Genomic DNA, 14,699 nt, shown 5'->3' with positions numbered 1-14,699 from the left:
TTTTTACAGAATAACTTTTCAGGGTAGAACAAGAGTTCAGAATCTATTGCTTCTTTTTTCCTTCTCTCTCTCTCTCTGCTGTATCTTCCAGTAAACACTTTTATTGCTTGATCTGAGATAAATTGACTCTCACTGTTACAGTATATGGAAGGGGAATCATTGGGTGGCATTTTAGAACAGAATATTCTTTCTACCCTCTTTAAGGAAGACAGGAAAGGAGGCAATCTCTCTACTAGTCAGTTACATGAGGAATACTGCAATCTGTAATATGGAGCAGTGTCAAAGAAAGATCAGTAGGTATCATTTGATCTCAGAAAGGTAAAATAGCGTGCACAAACAGACATCACTACATACATGCAGATATAGGGGGCACGATTGTTCAGCCTGTGACAGATATGACACTATCCTGAAATATCCTGGGCAAATTCTTATGGAATTAAATTAAACCTTATTGCATTACTTTTAATACCGTTTGGGTCCATTGTATTGTGTACTGTTGTAGGATTGTATGGAACTTCTTTACTGGGGACAAGGATTAATACACTCTCTGGGAGATAATCTGAACTGCAAAAGACTAAGTTGAACACACAGCAGATATGATTCATCTTTTGGGACAATATGTGTGAAGTGGAATTCGTAGGATGTACAGGGGAGGAGGGAATGGCAACCCCCACCTAGGGACTCAGCCTTGGAAGCTTTGCACTGACAGCGGACCTTTTGTCTATTGAGCACCTGTTATATGAGGACAGTTTAAAGATCCAATCTGGATTCACCAGGGACCAACAGACAAAGAAAGAACTTTTGAATAAATGGCCTGATCTTAAGCTGATTCAGGACCTTCATTCTGATCCAGCAAACAGACAGAACCTCCGGTCTATGAAGAGCCCCAATCATTAAGGAAGGGTTGGAAGGACTGACACTAGCCAGAGCCCTTGTAGAATGGGCTGGGGGTGATCTTGAGAATGCATGTAGGTTCTTTTATTGTTTTTAATATGTTTTCTTTGTAATGCTTTTATCGTAGGGATAAAATAGGCTTCCTTAAAAAAAACTGTATGTTGACTTATAACTGTAGCAATTACACTGTGTACTGTCTCTGAGGACAGAGCTGAAGGCCTGAGAGTAGATGCCTTTACTGAACTGCAAAGGGGAAACGGAGGTGCAGTTGGCCTGAGCTGTGACAGAGCCCTTATTCACATTGGTAAGCACTGAACTCAGGAAAGTATCTCCGTTCCTGTAAGCAGAACTCATGTAAGTATTCACCAATGTGACCAGCACCACAGAGAGATATTATTTGTATTTAAATTCAGCGTTGTCCAGCCATGTCATTGTGCTGGTTGGATCTGAATCAGGTGCAGCAGCTCAGTCTCCATTAAGTTTTATTTCAGAATCACATTTTTAGCTATAGGAGGCCCAGGAGTAGTTTTACTCATGAAGTACAGTGGATCATGCTTGACCTTTGGGATTTTATTTGTAAAATTTCAAGCTCTCCGAACTAGTTAAAAGTAGGCCATCAAGAAAGGAAAGTATGCTCCCTTTGCCTGGGTTATACATTCCCTGCTAGATATATTAAACTCCACAGAGGGGGAATCAGAAAAAAGCTATTTTCCCCAATTTTCCATACTGCCTGTGGGAATCTAATTCAATTTCCACCCAAATTTAGCAGTGAAAACTAAGCAGTAAAGAATAAGGTTGAAGAGGCTTCTGTAAATCACTGGATTCTAAGGTACTGTACTAAGGTGCAGTAGGATTATTGAGCACAGGTTAAACTTCTTTTCCAGCCACAAAGCTACTTACAGATTTAAGAAGCTTAAAAAGCTGATCCAACATTAGTCCTTGCTTTGCAAATGAAAGAATAATATATCTCTATATATAAAGTTATATTTATTATTAGTGAAACCATTTTTTCTTTAGTTGTGGATGCAGACACTTTCTACCAAGAATTTCATGTTTAAGAGGAGAGATTCTAATACCTTAAGTGCATTCAGGCACGGGGACATGGGGGGGAAAAAAACCAGTGAAAAAACCATTTTATATCTATCTATATCTATCGATAGATAGATAGATAGATATAAAATGAGATTAGATAGATAGATAGATATGACCCATTTTTCCAAGTGTATTTATAAAAATAGCCTGCATTTATTACAGATCTTTAAATATGGCTATTTTTTAATAATGGGTTATATGACCACGAAGGTCAAGTTCAGAACTGCTGGAGAAGGATGTAACACCATTGGCTTAATAGAAGTTGCACCTCTTACACCAGGTCTGAATTTGCCCCTGAGACATTCCTATGGCTCTGAAAATAGTGAATAGTCCAAATTGGCTTTTTAACTCAAATGGAGTACAGTAGTTCACTAGATCTGTCCTTATAGCAGATGACCACCAGGGTCATTTGCTGATTGCCAGTTGTCCTTAGTTGTTTTGAGTCTTTTAGCTCAGAACGTCCTCAGATTGACTGGTCCTGAAGTGAGCAGCGGCAGTGTAGATTGCAGGAATTATCTTGTTGCCTCTTTTATCTCTGTATTCCCCTGTTACTCTCCAAAAGTTATCTGTAAATTAGTCAGAGATTATTTTATTTCTTCACAGTTGTTACACAGTGCTGAGAGTGAGCACTTGAGCCGGCACTCTGGTCACTATTAGTACTAATTAGGTGCCTCTGGAAAAGGCCTAAGTGGACAGAGGTGTACCAGGACAGATTGGGGCTAGTGAGGCAATGAGCCAGTTAGCCCATTAACAGTGAAGCTTTATAAAAGGACACAGGAAGGTGGGTTTGGGGGGAAGAGAAATAGAGAGACAGAAGGCTAGGAGAGCCTGACAAAGAGAGTCCTCAGAGTAGAGGTACCTTACTTCCCCTCCCCTTTTGGAGAAGGGGTTAAAAAGTTGTACAGTGTAAAGGTGTGGAGGCACTGCTATATATTAGTGGAGGGATTAAAACACTGTAAATAAACAACACAATGGTGTTTACAAGCAAGAATGTCCCATGGGAATCAAGACTGGGGGGAAAAACAACTGAGGAGAGTTGGCAGTTTTTCAAAGGGACACTATTAAGGGCCCAAAAGCAAGCTATTCCGCTGGTTAGGAAAGAAAGAAAATGTGGCAAAAGATCACCTTGGCTTAACCACGAGATCTTCCATGATCTAAAAAATAAAAAGGAGTCATATAAAAAATGGAAACTAGGACAGATGACAAAGGATGAATATAGGCAAACAACACAGGAATGCAGGGGCAAGATTAGAAAGGCAAAGGCACAAAATGAGCTCAAACTAGCTACAGGAATAAAGGGAAACCAGAAGACTTTTTATCAATACATTAGAAGCAAGAGGAAGACCAAAGACAGGGTAGGCCCACTACTTAGTGAAGAGGGAGAAACAGTAACAGGAAACTTGGAAATGGCAGAGATGCTTAATGACTTCTTTGTTTCGGTCTTCACTGAGAAGTCTGAAGGAATGCCTAACATAGTGAATGCTAATGGGAAGGGGGTAGGTTTAGCAGATAAAATAAAAAAAGAACAAGTTAAAAATCACTTAGAAAAGTTAGATGCCTGCAAGTCACCAGGGCCTGATGAAATGCATCCTAGAATACTCAAGGAGCTAATAGAGGAGGTATCTGAGCCTCTAGCTATTATCTTTGGAAAATCATGGGAGACGGGAGAGATTCCAGAAGACTGGAAAAGGGCAAATATAGTGCCCATCTATAAAAAGGGAAATAAAAACAACCCAGGAAACTACAGACCAGTTAGTTTAACTTCTGTGCCAGGAAAGATAATGGAGCAAGTAATTAAGGAAATCATCTGCAAACACTTGGAAGGTGGTGCGGTGATAGGAAACAGCCAGCATGGATTTGTAAAGAACAAATCATGTCAAACCAATCTGATAGGTTTCTTCGATAGGATAACGAGTCTTGTGGATAAGGTATGTAGTATACCTAGACTTCAGTAAGGCATTTGATACGGTCTCGCATGATATTCTTATCAATAAACTAGGCGAATACAATTTAGATGGGGCTACTATAAGGTGGGTGCATAACTGGCTGGATAATCATACTCAGAGAGTTGTTATTAATGGTTCCCAATCCTGCTGGAAAGGCATAACAAGTGGGGTTCCGCAGGGGTCTGTTTTGGGACCGCCTCTGTTCAATATCTTCATTAACGACTTAGATATTGGCATAGAAAGTACGCTTATTAAGTTTGCGGATGATACCAAACTGGGAGGGATTGCAACTGCTTTGGAGGACAGGGTCATAATTCAAAATGATCTGGACAAATTGGAGAAATGGTCTGAGTTAAACAGGATGAAATTTAACAAAGACAAATGCAAAGTGCTCCACTTAGGAAGAAAAAATCAGTTTCACACGTACAGAATGGGAAGAGACTGTCTAGGAAGGAGTACGGCAGAAAGGGATCTAGGGGTTATAGTGGACCACAAGCTAAATATGAGTCAACAGTGTGATGCTGTTGCAAAAAAAGCAAACGTGATTCTGGGATGTATTAACAGGTGTGTTTTGAGCAAGACACGAGAAGTCGTTCTTCCGCTCTACTCTGCGCTGGTTAGGCCTCAGCTGGAGTATTGTGTCCAGTTCTGGGCACTGCATTTCAAGAAAGATGTGAAGAAATTGGAAAGGATCCAGAGAAGAGCAACAAGAATAATTAAAGGTCTTGAGAACATGACCTATGAAGGAAGGCTGAAAGAATTGGGTTTGTTTAGTTTGGAAAAGAGAAGACTGAGAGGGGACATGATAGCAGTTTTCAGGTATCTAAAAGGGTGTCATAAGGAGGAGGGAGAAAACTTGTTTACCTTAGCCTCTAAGGATAGAGCAAGAAGCAATGGGCTTAAACTGCAGCAAGGGAGGTCTAGGTTGGACATTAGGAAAAAGTTCCTAACTGTCAGGGTGGTTAAACACTGGAATAAATTGCCTAGGGAGGTTGTGGAATCTCCATCTCTGGAGATATTTAAGAGTAGGTTAAATAAATGTCTATCAGGGATGGTCTAGACAGTATTTGGTCCTGCCATGCAGTCAGGGGACTGGACTCGATGACCTCTCGAGGTCCCTTCCAGTCCTAGAATCTATGAATCTATGAATGTCTTAAGGCAGCCAGTAGTCATGGAAAATATGGGAATGCGATATGCTGCCCCTATCACAACAGTAATATGCTCTATACTTTCATCCCTACAAAATCCCTTTTTAATAGCAAAGCGATGTAGACAGTGAGTAAACTTTGGAAATTAGGATGAGCCGTTTTTTACATGACATGGGAAATCCTATGGTTTAATGCATAATATTATTCAGTAGGCTGGTGAAGTTTCTGTGTATAAATGAACCACTGTCTGAAAAAGGAGGATAGCCTGCAGTTCAAAGTGCTCATCAAGGAGGTTAAATTGCTTGCTTGCTGGATCATCCATCAGTAGATGCAGTAGATACAGCCTCCTGCTTGATGGCAACACTTATAGTCATGTGTCGGGTATCATGGTTTCAATCCTCCAGAGTTCCCAAAGAAGTCCGATCCGTGGTGAAGGATCTGCCCTTTGAGGGAAATAGGTTGTTCAGTGAAAAGTCAAATGAGTCAAGGGCAACCCTAAACTCAAGGGCAACACCCTGCTCAATGGATATCTACACTCCAGTGCCACTGAGGAAATACCACAGATCTCAACCCAACAAGCGGCGACCAGCCCTTCAAACTTTTTATCATCAAAAGGGTTATGAGCCACCCAGGAAACAACAGACGGTGCAGCATGACAGGCAGGATGTCATCCCTTCACCCTCCTTCCAATCCCAGCTTTCCACTAGAAAACACTTTTGAGGGGACCTTCAGGAGCTGCAAATCAATCCCTCTACCACATACCTCTGTTCAGAATTCCAGTACCTAATTTGGTGGCTGCCTAGCTCATTTATCCCAAACTTGGCATCTCATATCAACAGACAAAGAGGTTCTGGAGATCACTGATACTGGCTACACCACAGAATTTCTCTCTCTTTCCCCTCCCAACCCCTCTTTCTCTTGAAAGACCTCTCTGATGAAAGGAGGTTCCATCAAGAAGTAGTCTCCCTGTTCCATCTGGGAGTCATAGAACCAATATTCCTCAACACAGGGGAAAAGGATTTTACTTGAAATACTTTCTCATCAATTTTCCCATTCCATGATGACTGGTTACTGACTGGGAAATCTCATCGGGAGGCGTGGACATCAACTCTATAACTGCTCAATCTTCTGTGCTCATTGGGACTCTGCCTGTACAGCGTATTGGGGAACCCTGGACTCTATCAAGGCCAAGGCATACTTTTCTTAGGACAGGTTCCAATCCATGAAGGAGCTTGCTACTCACAGCTGGGTGAGCCCACGGATGTCAGTCCACTCATGTCTGATCTTTCTGGATCACGTGGCTTTCTGTACCAATGTGTGACACCGTTTACAAGACTTTGCCTTCATTGTCTATAGGCTTAGCTATGGAGAGTATACATGCCTAGCTGACAGAGTGCAGATAAACTAGTCTTGCTCCCCCACAGAGTGCAAGCTTCCCTCTTCTGGTAGGAGAACGGGGTGTATTTTGGGGGTCCCCTTTGTTCCTTCACTACCCAAGAAGAGACTGATCACTGACACTTCCTTGCTAAGGTGGAGCACCCATCAAGATAAGCATGTAGCAAAGCAGACATGGACTTCTCAAGAGTCTTGGATCTACCTAAAATTCCTGCCACTGTAAGCAGTCCATAAAGCCAGCAAATGATTCCCACCATTCATTCGAATCCTGCATGTCCAAGTCAAGTCAGACAACAGTGTTCTACATCAAAAAACAAGGGGGGAGCAAGATCCACCCCTCTTTGTATAGAAGCGGTAAATCTTTGGATACATCCATCCATGCATCTATATGCAACTCTTCTTGAACCAATTGACCCAGGACAAAGGCCCAGATCAGGCATTCCAATCTGGCATCCCTCTACCTAACAGCCTGGTATTTGAAAGGGTGATGAATCTAGAAAGGACATGCTTAGAAGCAGTTCAGTCCATCCTTAATAATAGTAAGAAAGCATCCACAAGCAAGTATTACACAGTAAAGTGCAAAAAGTTTTCTATCTGATGTCAGCATTGTTGGATAACACCAGAGGATTTCAACATTCCTGTCATCTTGGAAAATCTCCTCTCCTTAAAGATTTCAGGTTTATCTTAGTTCCATATGAGTGCACTTAATGGCTGTCAGTGCCAGTCACCCTCCAGTTGACAACCATTCTATCTTCACCCATACTGTGACAGTCCATTTTCTAAAGAGTATCATTAGAACCCTTTCCCCAGTACTGAAACTCACCCTAATTTAGAACCACAGTCTAGTCCTATCAGAGTTAATGAAGACTCTGCTTGCACCTTAGCCACACATTCTTTAGTCAACCTATTGATGAAAATTCCCTTTCTGGTGACCAGCACGGCTGGGAGTCCTTATAGCTGGTCCGCCTTACATGGTCTTCCGTAGAAACAAAGTATCCCTGAAGTTACACCCAAAATTCACCCCCAGTGTGATTTCGGGACTCCATGTAAATCAGGCTATTCACTTATCTGTCATTTTCCCAAAACTACAGGCCTATACTGAGAATAAGAAGCTTCATTCTCTGGATGTCCTTCAAGAATTGGCATTCTACCTACAGAGAAATCTTTAGGAAATCACCTAGATTATATATATTCTTTGCAGAGCAAGGATGAAGCAATCTCATCCCAAAGATTGTCTACACGGATTTCAGGTTGCATCCAGCTCTATTACTAGTTAACAGAAACCCCTCCTCCCTGAGGGCCCATTCATCTAGATCCTACTCTGCATCAGTAGCCTCCCTTTAAGAAGTCCCTCTCCAGGAAACTCTTTAACAGGGAGCTCTGTTCACACTTTCATGAGACATTATGCCCTGGTGCAAGCTTCTATCTTGTTTGCAACCTTGGCAGAGTAGTCCTCCATTCAGTGGTACAGCAGGGGTCTTCACACCCTCCTCCTCCTCCTCAATAAATACTGCTTGTGAGTCACCCACAGTGAGACTCATAAGGTTACTTACCTTACAATAATTAGAGTTCTTCAGGACGTGTGGTGCCTATCTGTATTCAGCTACCTGCCCTCCAATCCAATTATCCTAGGTTAATTCTCAGTAGAATGATACTGGAGAGGTGATTGGTCCATGTTGTCCCTTATGACCTAGCTAGTAGGAGAGAGGCACAGGTACAGACCAACAAACGCTGCTAGCAAGAATATTCCAGTCTCAGGTGCATGGAACATATGCATACCTACAATGGAATGCAGATAGGGACCACACATCTCGAAGAACTCCAATTACTATAAGGTAAGTTACCATTCTTTTCCATTGTTGTTAGAGTGAGTTTCCCACACAACACAACAGAGGAGAGGAAAATATAAAACAAAATTTAAAAAAGAACCCTGTAACTGTAAAATACAGAAAATAGCAGGAGTTCAGGGGCAGGTGTTTATTTGAAACTACTTTGAGCTTTTTTTTAAAAAAAATATTGACAGTGTTCCTTTAAAATGATAGCCCATGTATACTCCATCTTCATCCATGACAGGGGGAAACTTGTTACGTCATTACAACATGAATTTCCAGCCTCGTCTACATTAGTGATTGTTGTACAAGATCAAAAAGCCCAATGTTGCTAACACTGGTGAAGTTGCCCCATTGTTTGCAACCTTGGCAGCATTCATATAAATGGCTCTCCGACTCTGGCAGCCATCTTCAGCATGGTGTCAGCTCACCCTTTTCAGAGCAAGTGTAACCAGCAAGGTGCTGTAAATAGCTGCTGGAGCTGAAGAGTTGCCTATACGAGGACGCACAATGCTGCTAACACTCAGTCGTTTTGGTAAAAATTCCCTAATGTAGACAATGCCTCCAAAGCTTTAGCATAGTAGGATACTGTTTATATCCTGTCTACACTACATAAAGGAATTGTGTGGAAACTGGGTTCAGGAGTGTCTCTGTCATGGTTGGAGTTGTAGCATTAGAAGGGCTCTATACAGAATCCTGTTCAAGTTCGAGGTTAGCTGACAGAATACTTGGGGTGAAGAACTCGCTGATGCAGATCTATTTTATGCATGCTTCATTTTGCATAGCAAGTTGTTTTTAAGTTGATTTGTTAAACTTTGGCAATGACATCAAAGAATCCAAAAATGTGTTTAAGTGAGGAACATATGGCTTGTCATTAAAAATGTATCAAAGAGCCTCTCTCTCTTTTGTTGACATGAATGATCCCTCATGTGACCTCCAGTCTGCTGGTTGGCACTTACATGCAAGTGAATCAGCATGCTGTTAGCAATTACCTCAGTGATATTTACAGCATTTTAATGTCAGTTGTCTATATGTAAATAGAATTTGTGAGAAACTCAGGATGCCAAGGCTTCTTTCTCCCACTAAAGCAGAGCTATTCCTTGAACGCACCAGAATGCTTCCTACACCTTATATAACTGCCAAAAATATCATTTGTTTGAAATTGCTTTATGACAAAATAATGAGTCTGTCAAAGATGAGTGGTCAGAAAAACAATTTTGTTCTCCTACACAATTAGAGTGGAGTTTATAGTGTTGGACAGTGATATCAATCTCTGGCTATTCAGAATTAAATTTGCACATTGAAAAGAATTGTATTCTTGTGTATGCCCTAAACACGACATTTAGGCAGTAAACATTCTCACAGGTTGGATTGGAAAGATGAAAATCAGCTGAGCTGTAGAAACATCAGGATGTAAGTTTCCAAATATAGATAAACGTTGTGGAGAGTTGGTATTCACTTTCACAGGCTCAGCTCTGACAAGGTGGCTGCCATAATGACCGATAAAGAGAGAGTTTGGAAAACTGCTTTGTCATCAGATGTAACAGACAGATGAAACCACTCCCTTTGGGCAGACAGCCAGTGTGGGGCCTCTCTCTCCCCCTTTTTCTTCTAATTGCTGGTGGAGCAGTCAATAGCTTATTGAAGGGTTATGAAGATGTGGGAAAGCATTAAACCTTGCCATAACCTCTTATTTTAAATATATGCAGTACGAGACTTATGTTTTGTCTTTAACATCTGCTTTATTCTTACATGGTGTACAGTGGGCTACTGAGTATATCCTCGTCCATTTGCAGCATTTTACCTACATTCTGATAGCTCCTCTGTTTGTTCGCTCTGCTCCTCCCCCCAACACACCCAAACAATGGTATGGTGTGCCAGAGGTAGCTGGATTTCTTTATATAAAAAGTTATGTGCATATACAAAAGTTTGTGAAGCACTTAGGATTTTCTTTGGACTTAAAAAAACTCTAGACATGAAATTTTATTATGATCATCTAACACGCTTTGTAAACAGGATGGGAAAAGACTTTCCAGTTTCTATTACGTCTTCACATATTCTGTCAACTGTATCTGTACAAATACTCATGAAGGAAGTAGGTCTGAGAAACACTTTCACCCTCCCTTCTCTCCTTCCAGCACTCAAGTCTTTCCTATTGCTCGTCTGTGAATTCCCTGCAGTTTATCAATGCATGCATCAAGAAATGCCCAGAACTAACTTCAGGATTCCAAGTGCAGTCTCACTAGAGCAATATAGAAAGAGAATATAGACCCCTTCTCCAGAATGTGATGTTTCTCTGTGTACAGCACACAACTTCACTGGCTTTTTTTTTTTTTTTGGTAAGCATAATATATTGAAAACTCATGTCTAATATGCTGTCCACTATTATATTTTGGTCTCTTTTAGTATTATTGCTATCTAGGTTTCACCCTCTCAATGAGTAGGGGCCTGTTTCTCACATTGGTTGTTACTCAGGAGTAACTCCACTGAAATCAGTGGGGTGACACTGGCATAAAGGAGAAGAGAATCAGACCTTATATTTTTCAGATTATCTGACTCACAATTTATTATTTTTCTGCTAGTGTTTCTACTCTCTGGGTCAGGTTGTATGATTTCATTGATATTCACTACTCCCAAATTAGTATCCTCTTCAGATTTCATTTAGCACACAGTTTAGTCCCATTTCTAGATCATTAACAATGGTGTTCCAGAAGATCAGACTCAACACTGACATTATCCCTGCAATAGTACTTCATTAAAGATCTTTCTGCAGAGCAATACAATGCCATTAGTCTTTGGGTTTCTTTACGTTTCCCAACAGCATGGACTACAGGGGTGTGACCTGCAGTCGGCACAAAAGTGTTGTGTAGGTCTCTGTAGATCCTGTTAGCGCAAACTCAAAGATACCTAATTTGTTATAATGTATTCCAATTTCAAACAGGACTACATTAATGCAAACAACATACCTTGTAGTTCTTGTTAGTAGAGTCTACACAGAGCAGTTATAGCACAAAAGTTTAGCACAGCCACAGTTCACATCACAGTAGTTCACAATGTGGGGCTGGGTAGACAAGCCCTTTAGCTTTTGTTTCTGGTACAGTTTTTCAGCTAGTTTTCCAATCGTGAAAATGTACCAGAAAGTATTTTCTACAATCCAAATATGCTATGCTTGCTTCATCCCCTTCATATTTATGGTATCAGTGTGGCAGGAAAAGCAGTCAGTTTTTTCTTACATGATTTATCCTTTATAAACATATTGCTACTTATTGCAGTCATGATTCCTTTATCCTCTAGATGAGGTGGTGATCTTTTTCATGTGATAGTTGTTCCTGTATTTCACTTGGGCTATCCTCTGAGCACTAACTCATTTCTTCTTCTTCTTTTATTTCTTTGCCTTTCTCCTTTTCCTGAAAGCCTTAATTGTTTCTGAGTATTCATCTTTTTGACTCTCCCCTTTTATAATACCAGTTGTTGTTTTTTTAACCTCTGATCTTTAAGTAATCCTTCATGAAGTCACATTAGCCACTCCTTGTTCCTTGCAGTCTTCTTCAAGGGAACTGTAGACAGTTCTGTCTGAATAACTGTCATTTTCAGGATTCCTCAACATTGCCTACGCTTTATGTTTAATTATCAATGTTATCTGAATCACAGGTCTTTATGTCTGTCTCTGCTCTGCCCCCATATATTCACTCAGCCCCCTCAGCACTCTTGAGACAGTTTTCATTTCCAGTCATTCAACATTCAAATTTGTTACTGCTTCTGTAATCCAATTTTACAATCACTGATCCTAGAATTTTACTCTCTCTCTTCCTATTTTCTACTCTTCCCTTTTCCTGTAATCATTTGGTGCTTGTCTGAGATTTTCTTTCATATGTAGATGCTACATTATTATATTGTTATTTTGTGGGTGATTCTACCATGAGGGTTTTAAACTCATGCACTGGACAAATTCTCAGCTGGTGTAAATCTGCATTTTTGTATCTGGCACCTATCTATGTATTATGGCAGAGATTGTAATGCCACATATAGTTAAGGTTGCCCAACACTGTGCCGTGGGGGAGTTGGTCAGAGCTGGAGGCTTGTCGGAAAAGGAGGTGGTGAGCTAGAGTTGTAAGATGTGCAGTGAATGAGAAATAAGAATTTCAGGAAGAAAAAAGATGGTCTTATGGTTAGTGCAGTTGAATGCCGCACTCTCTTTGCCTCTGCCAGAGTTCCTGTGTGTGCTGGGAAAGACACTTAAATTAAAATGTTCAGAGTTGCCCCATACTTATGTGTTCCTTATTGCCTGGGTACCCAGTGTGAGATACTTAAGGCCAGGTTTGCAGAAGTCCTGAGCACTCACAACTATAACTAAAATCAGTTGGAGCTGTGCCATGAACATTTAAGTGCTATAAAAATGCTAAGTAGTCTGAAAGATCAGTTCAGAGGTAGGCTCAGATTGGCCACCCAACAATTAGTGGACACTTTTGACCTTAATATTTCTGGGCTTCAGTTCCCCATCTGTGAAATGGGGATAATAATACTTCTTTATCTCAGAGGAATGTTATGAAGGTAAATTCATTAGTGTCTGTGAAGCACTCAGATACTATGGAAAGAGCACCATAGAACTGTCCATGAGGAAATGCATAATTTTGTATTCAGTACAGGGGCTGGATGGTGTGTATTAAATAAGGCCTCATGCCATACACTGAATGAGGTGGATAAAAGATGTTAAATAACTGCTCATTCACTGAAAGAGGCAGGAATTTTGTGGAATAATAGTATGTCATTAAAGACTCTATCGTAATGCATGTACATAAAGGGGCCAAATTAAGGCTACACAGCATTTCCTATCTCTTGAATGCTTGACTTTGTAACCTAAACATTCTTTTAACATAACAGTTTTGGATGTACTACATATATAGAGGATACCATCAAAGAAAGGTGCTAATGTTGTATGAAAAAGGGTCCCTTAAGCAAATTAGCACTACAAATAATTCACTGCATGCAGTATGTATATGCAGGACACAGCTCATAATTAAATACTGTTTGCTTAACAGTCTCTCTTCTTATTTTTTTTTCAGTCATGTTTAAAAAAAGATTTTTTTTGCAAATTTTAATTTAAAAGGTGTTGATTATATTTCCAGCTAGAGTGAGCATTGTTTAAATAACAAGCAGTTCACTCTGTCTCCTTTCTAACAGTGAGTAGAATGCATACAGCATCTTCTGTATTGCAAATTCTAGTGGCTTTTCTCCAGCTGCCACTTAAGGCAACTGCAAGTTTGTTTTACCCTGGGGATGTGTGTGTGTGTGTGTGGCCACTTGCTTCAGGTCATATTCCTTTTAAATGGAAGTCAGCTTGGCAGCTGTTAATTTGCACTTGTTAAAAATCTTGGCTATTCCATGTGCTGCTTTGCTCTAATTACTGGGCACTGTATGGAACAGGTAACAAATGCCCACATGAGAACCTTTTAAATCACTGGATTTATAATCATTAGGAAAACAAAGAACCAAAGTTGCTAAATACTAGTTTCCTTTCCAGGGCCAATAACAAGGAGATTTTACCCATTTCTGACATCTACTGGAAAGAAATAACAATGCCTTAGTGTCTCTGAAACTAGCTTTTTCCATTCCTGAAAATACCAACTATTTTAAAAACAATGTAGTTCAAATTCTAATTAATTTAATGGTTTTTATAAGAATTGCGGTTAGTTTATTTCCCATTTTGAAAAAAACACTTCTACCAAATTATTTTTTCTGCCCTTCAGGTGCTTTAATTTTGTCAAATTAATTGTCCTTTCTGAGCAATTGGACAGTGCTTAGTACAATACAAAGTAATAACTTCAACAAGTAAGTTGGCGTCTACAATTTTACATTCAAATATGATGTGGGTAACATATTTTTGTGGATATTGCATATCCGTTGGTACCTGCTATATATCTCTATCTTATCCACAGCCATAAAAACAGGACCTTAGCAAAAGTTTTCCAAACATATGTAATGCAGTACTTCTTGTTTTGTGTAAACATTTTCTTTCAGAGTAATTGGGCTTATTTCCTGGAGACTTTCTGATTACTAATTTATCATCCACTGAATCTGTGTTTCAGAACCTGGGAATTCACACTAGCTCTCTGAGAACATTTTTTCTGGCATCTCTGGTATATTTAAAGCACCATTTTATTGGTTGTATGTATAAAAAAATACATCTAAAAATGTTTGCATTTACTGTATAACCGTTCCTTATTAATAAAGAATGGGTATTGTAGAGTACATTTAATGGAAAACCTGTGCTTGAGAGGTGACTCTCATCTCACTTTGGGCCAGATCCTGCAAAGATTGAAGCACATGACTAATTTTATCCATGTGACTAGTCCCACTGAACTCTTTGCAGGATGATAGACCAGTGAAAATTAGAA

General features: G+C 40.0%; 1 protein-coding gene across 4 annotated transcripts in view; it reads left to right on the top strand.

Moving 5' to 3' along the window:
* The window catches only part of NTNG1 (netrin G1), a 220,879-nt gene that overhangs the window by 123,761 nt on the left and 82,419 nt on the right, over positions 1 to 14,699 (top strand). The window lies entirely within an intron of this gene.

This window comes from Trachemys scripta, chromosome 8, assembly GCF_013100865.1.
Source record: "Trachemys scripta elegans isolate TJP31775 chromosome 8, CAS_Tse_1.0, whole genome shotgun sequence".
Classification (NCBI taxonomy): Eukaryota; Metazoa; Chordata; order Testudines; family Emydidae; genus Trachemys; species Trachemys scripta.
The sequence above is the reverse complement of the archived record's forward strand: the minus strand, read 5'-3'. Positions and strand labels throughout refer to the sequence as shown.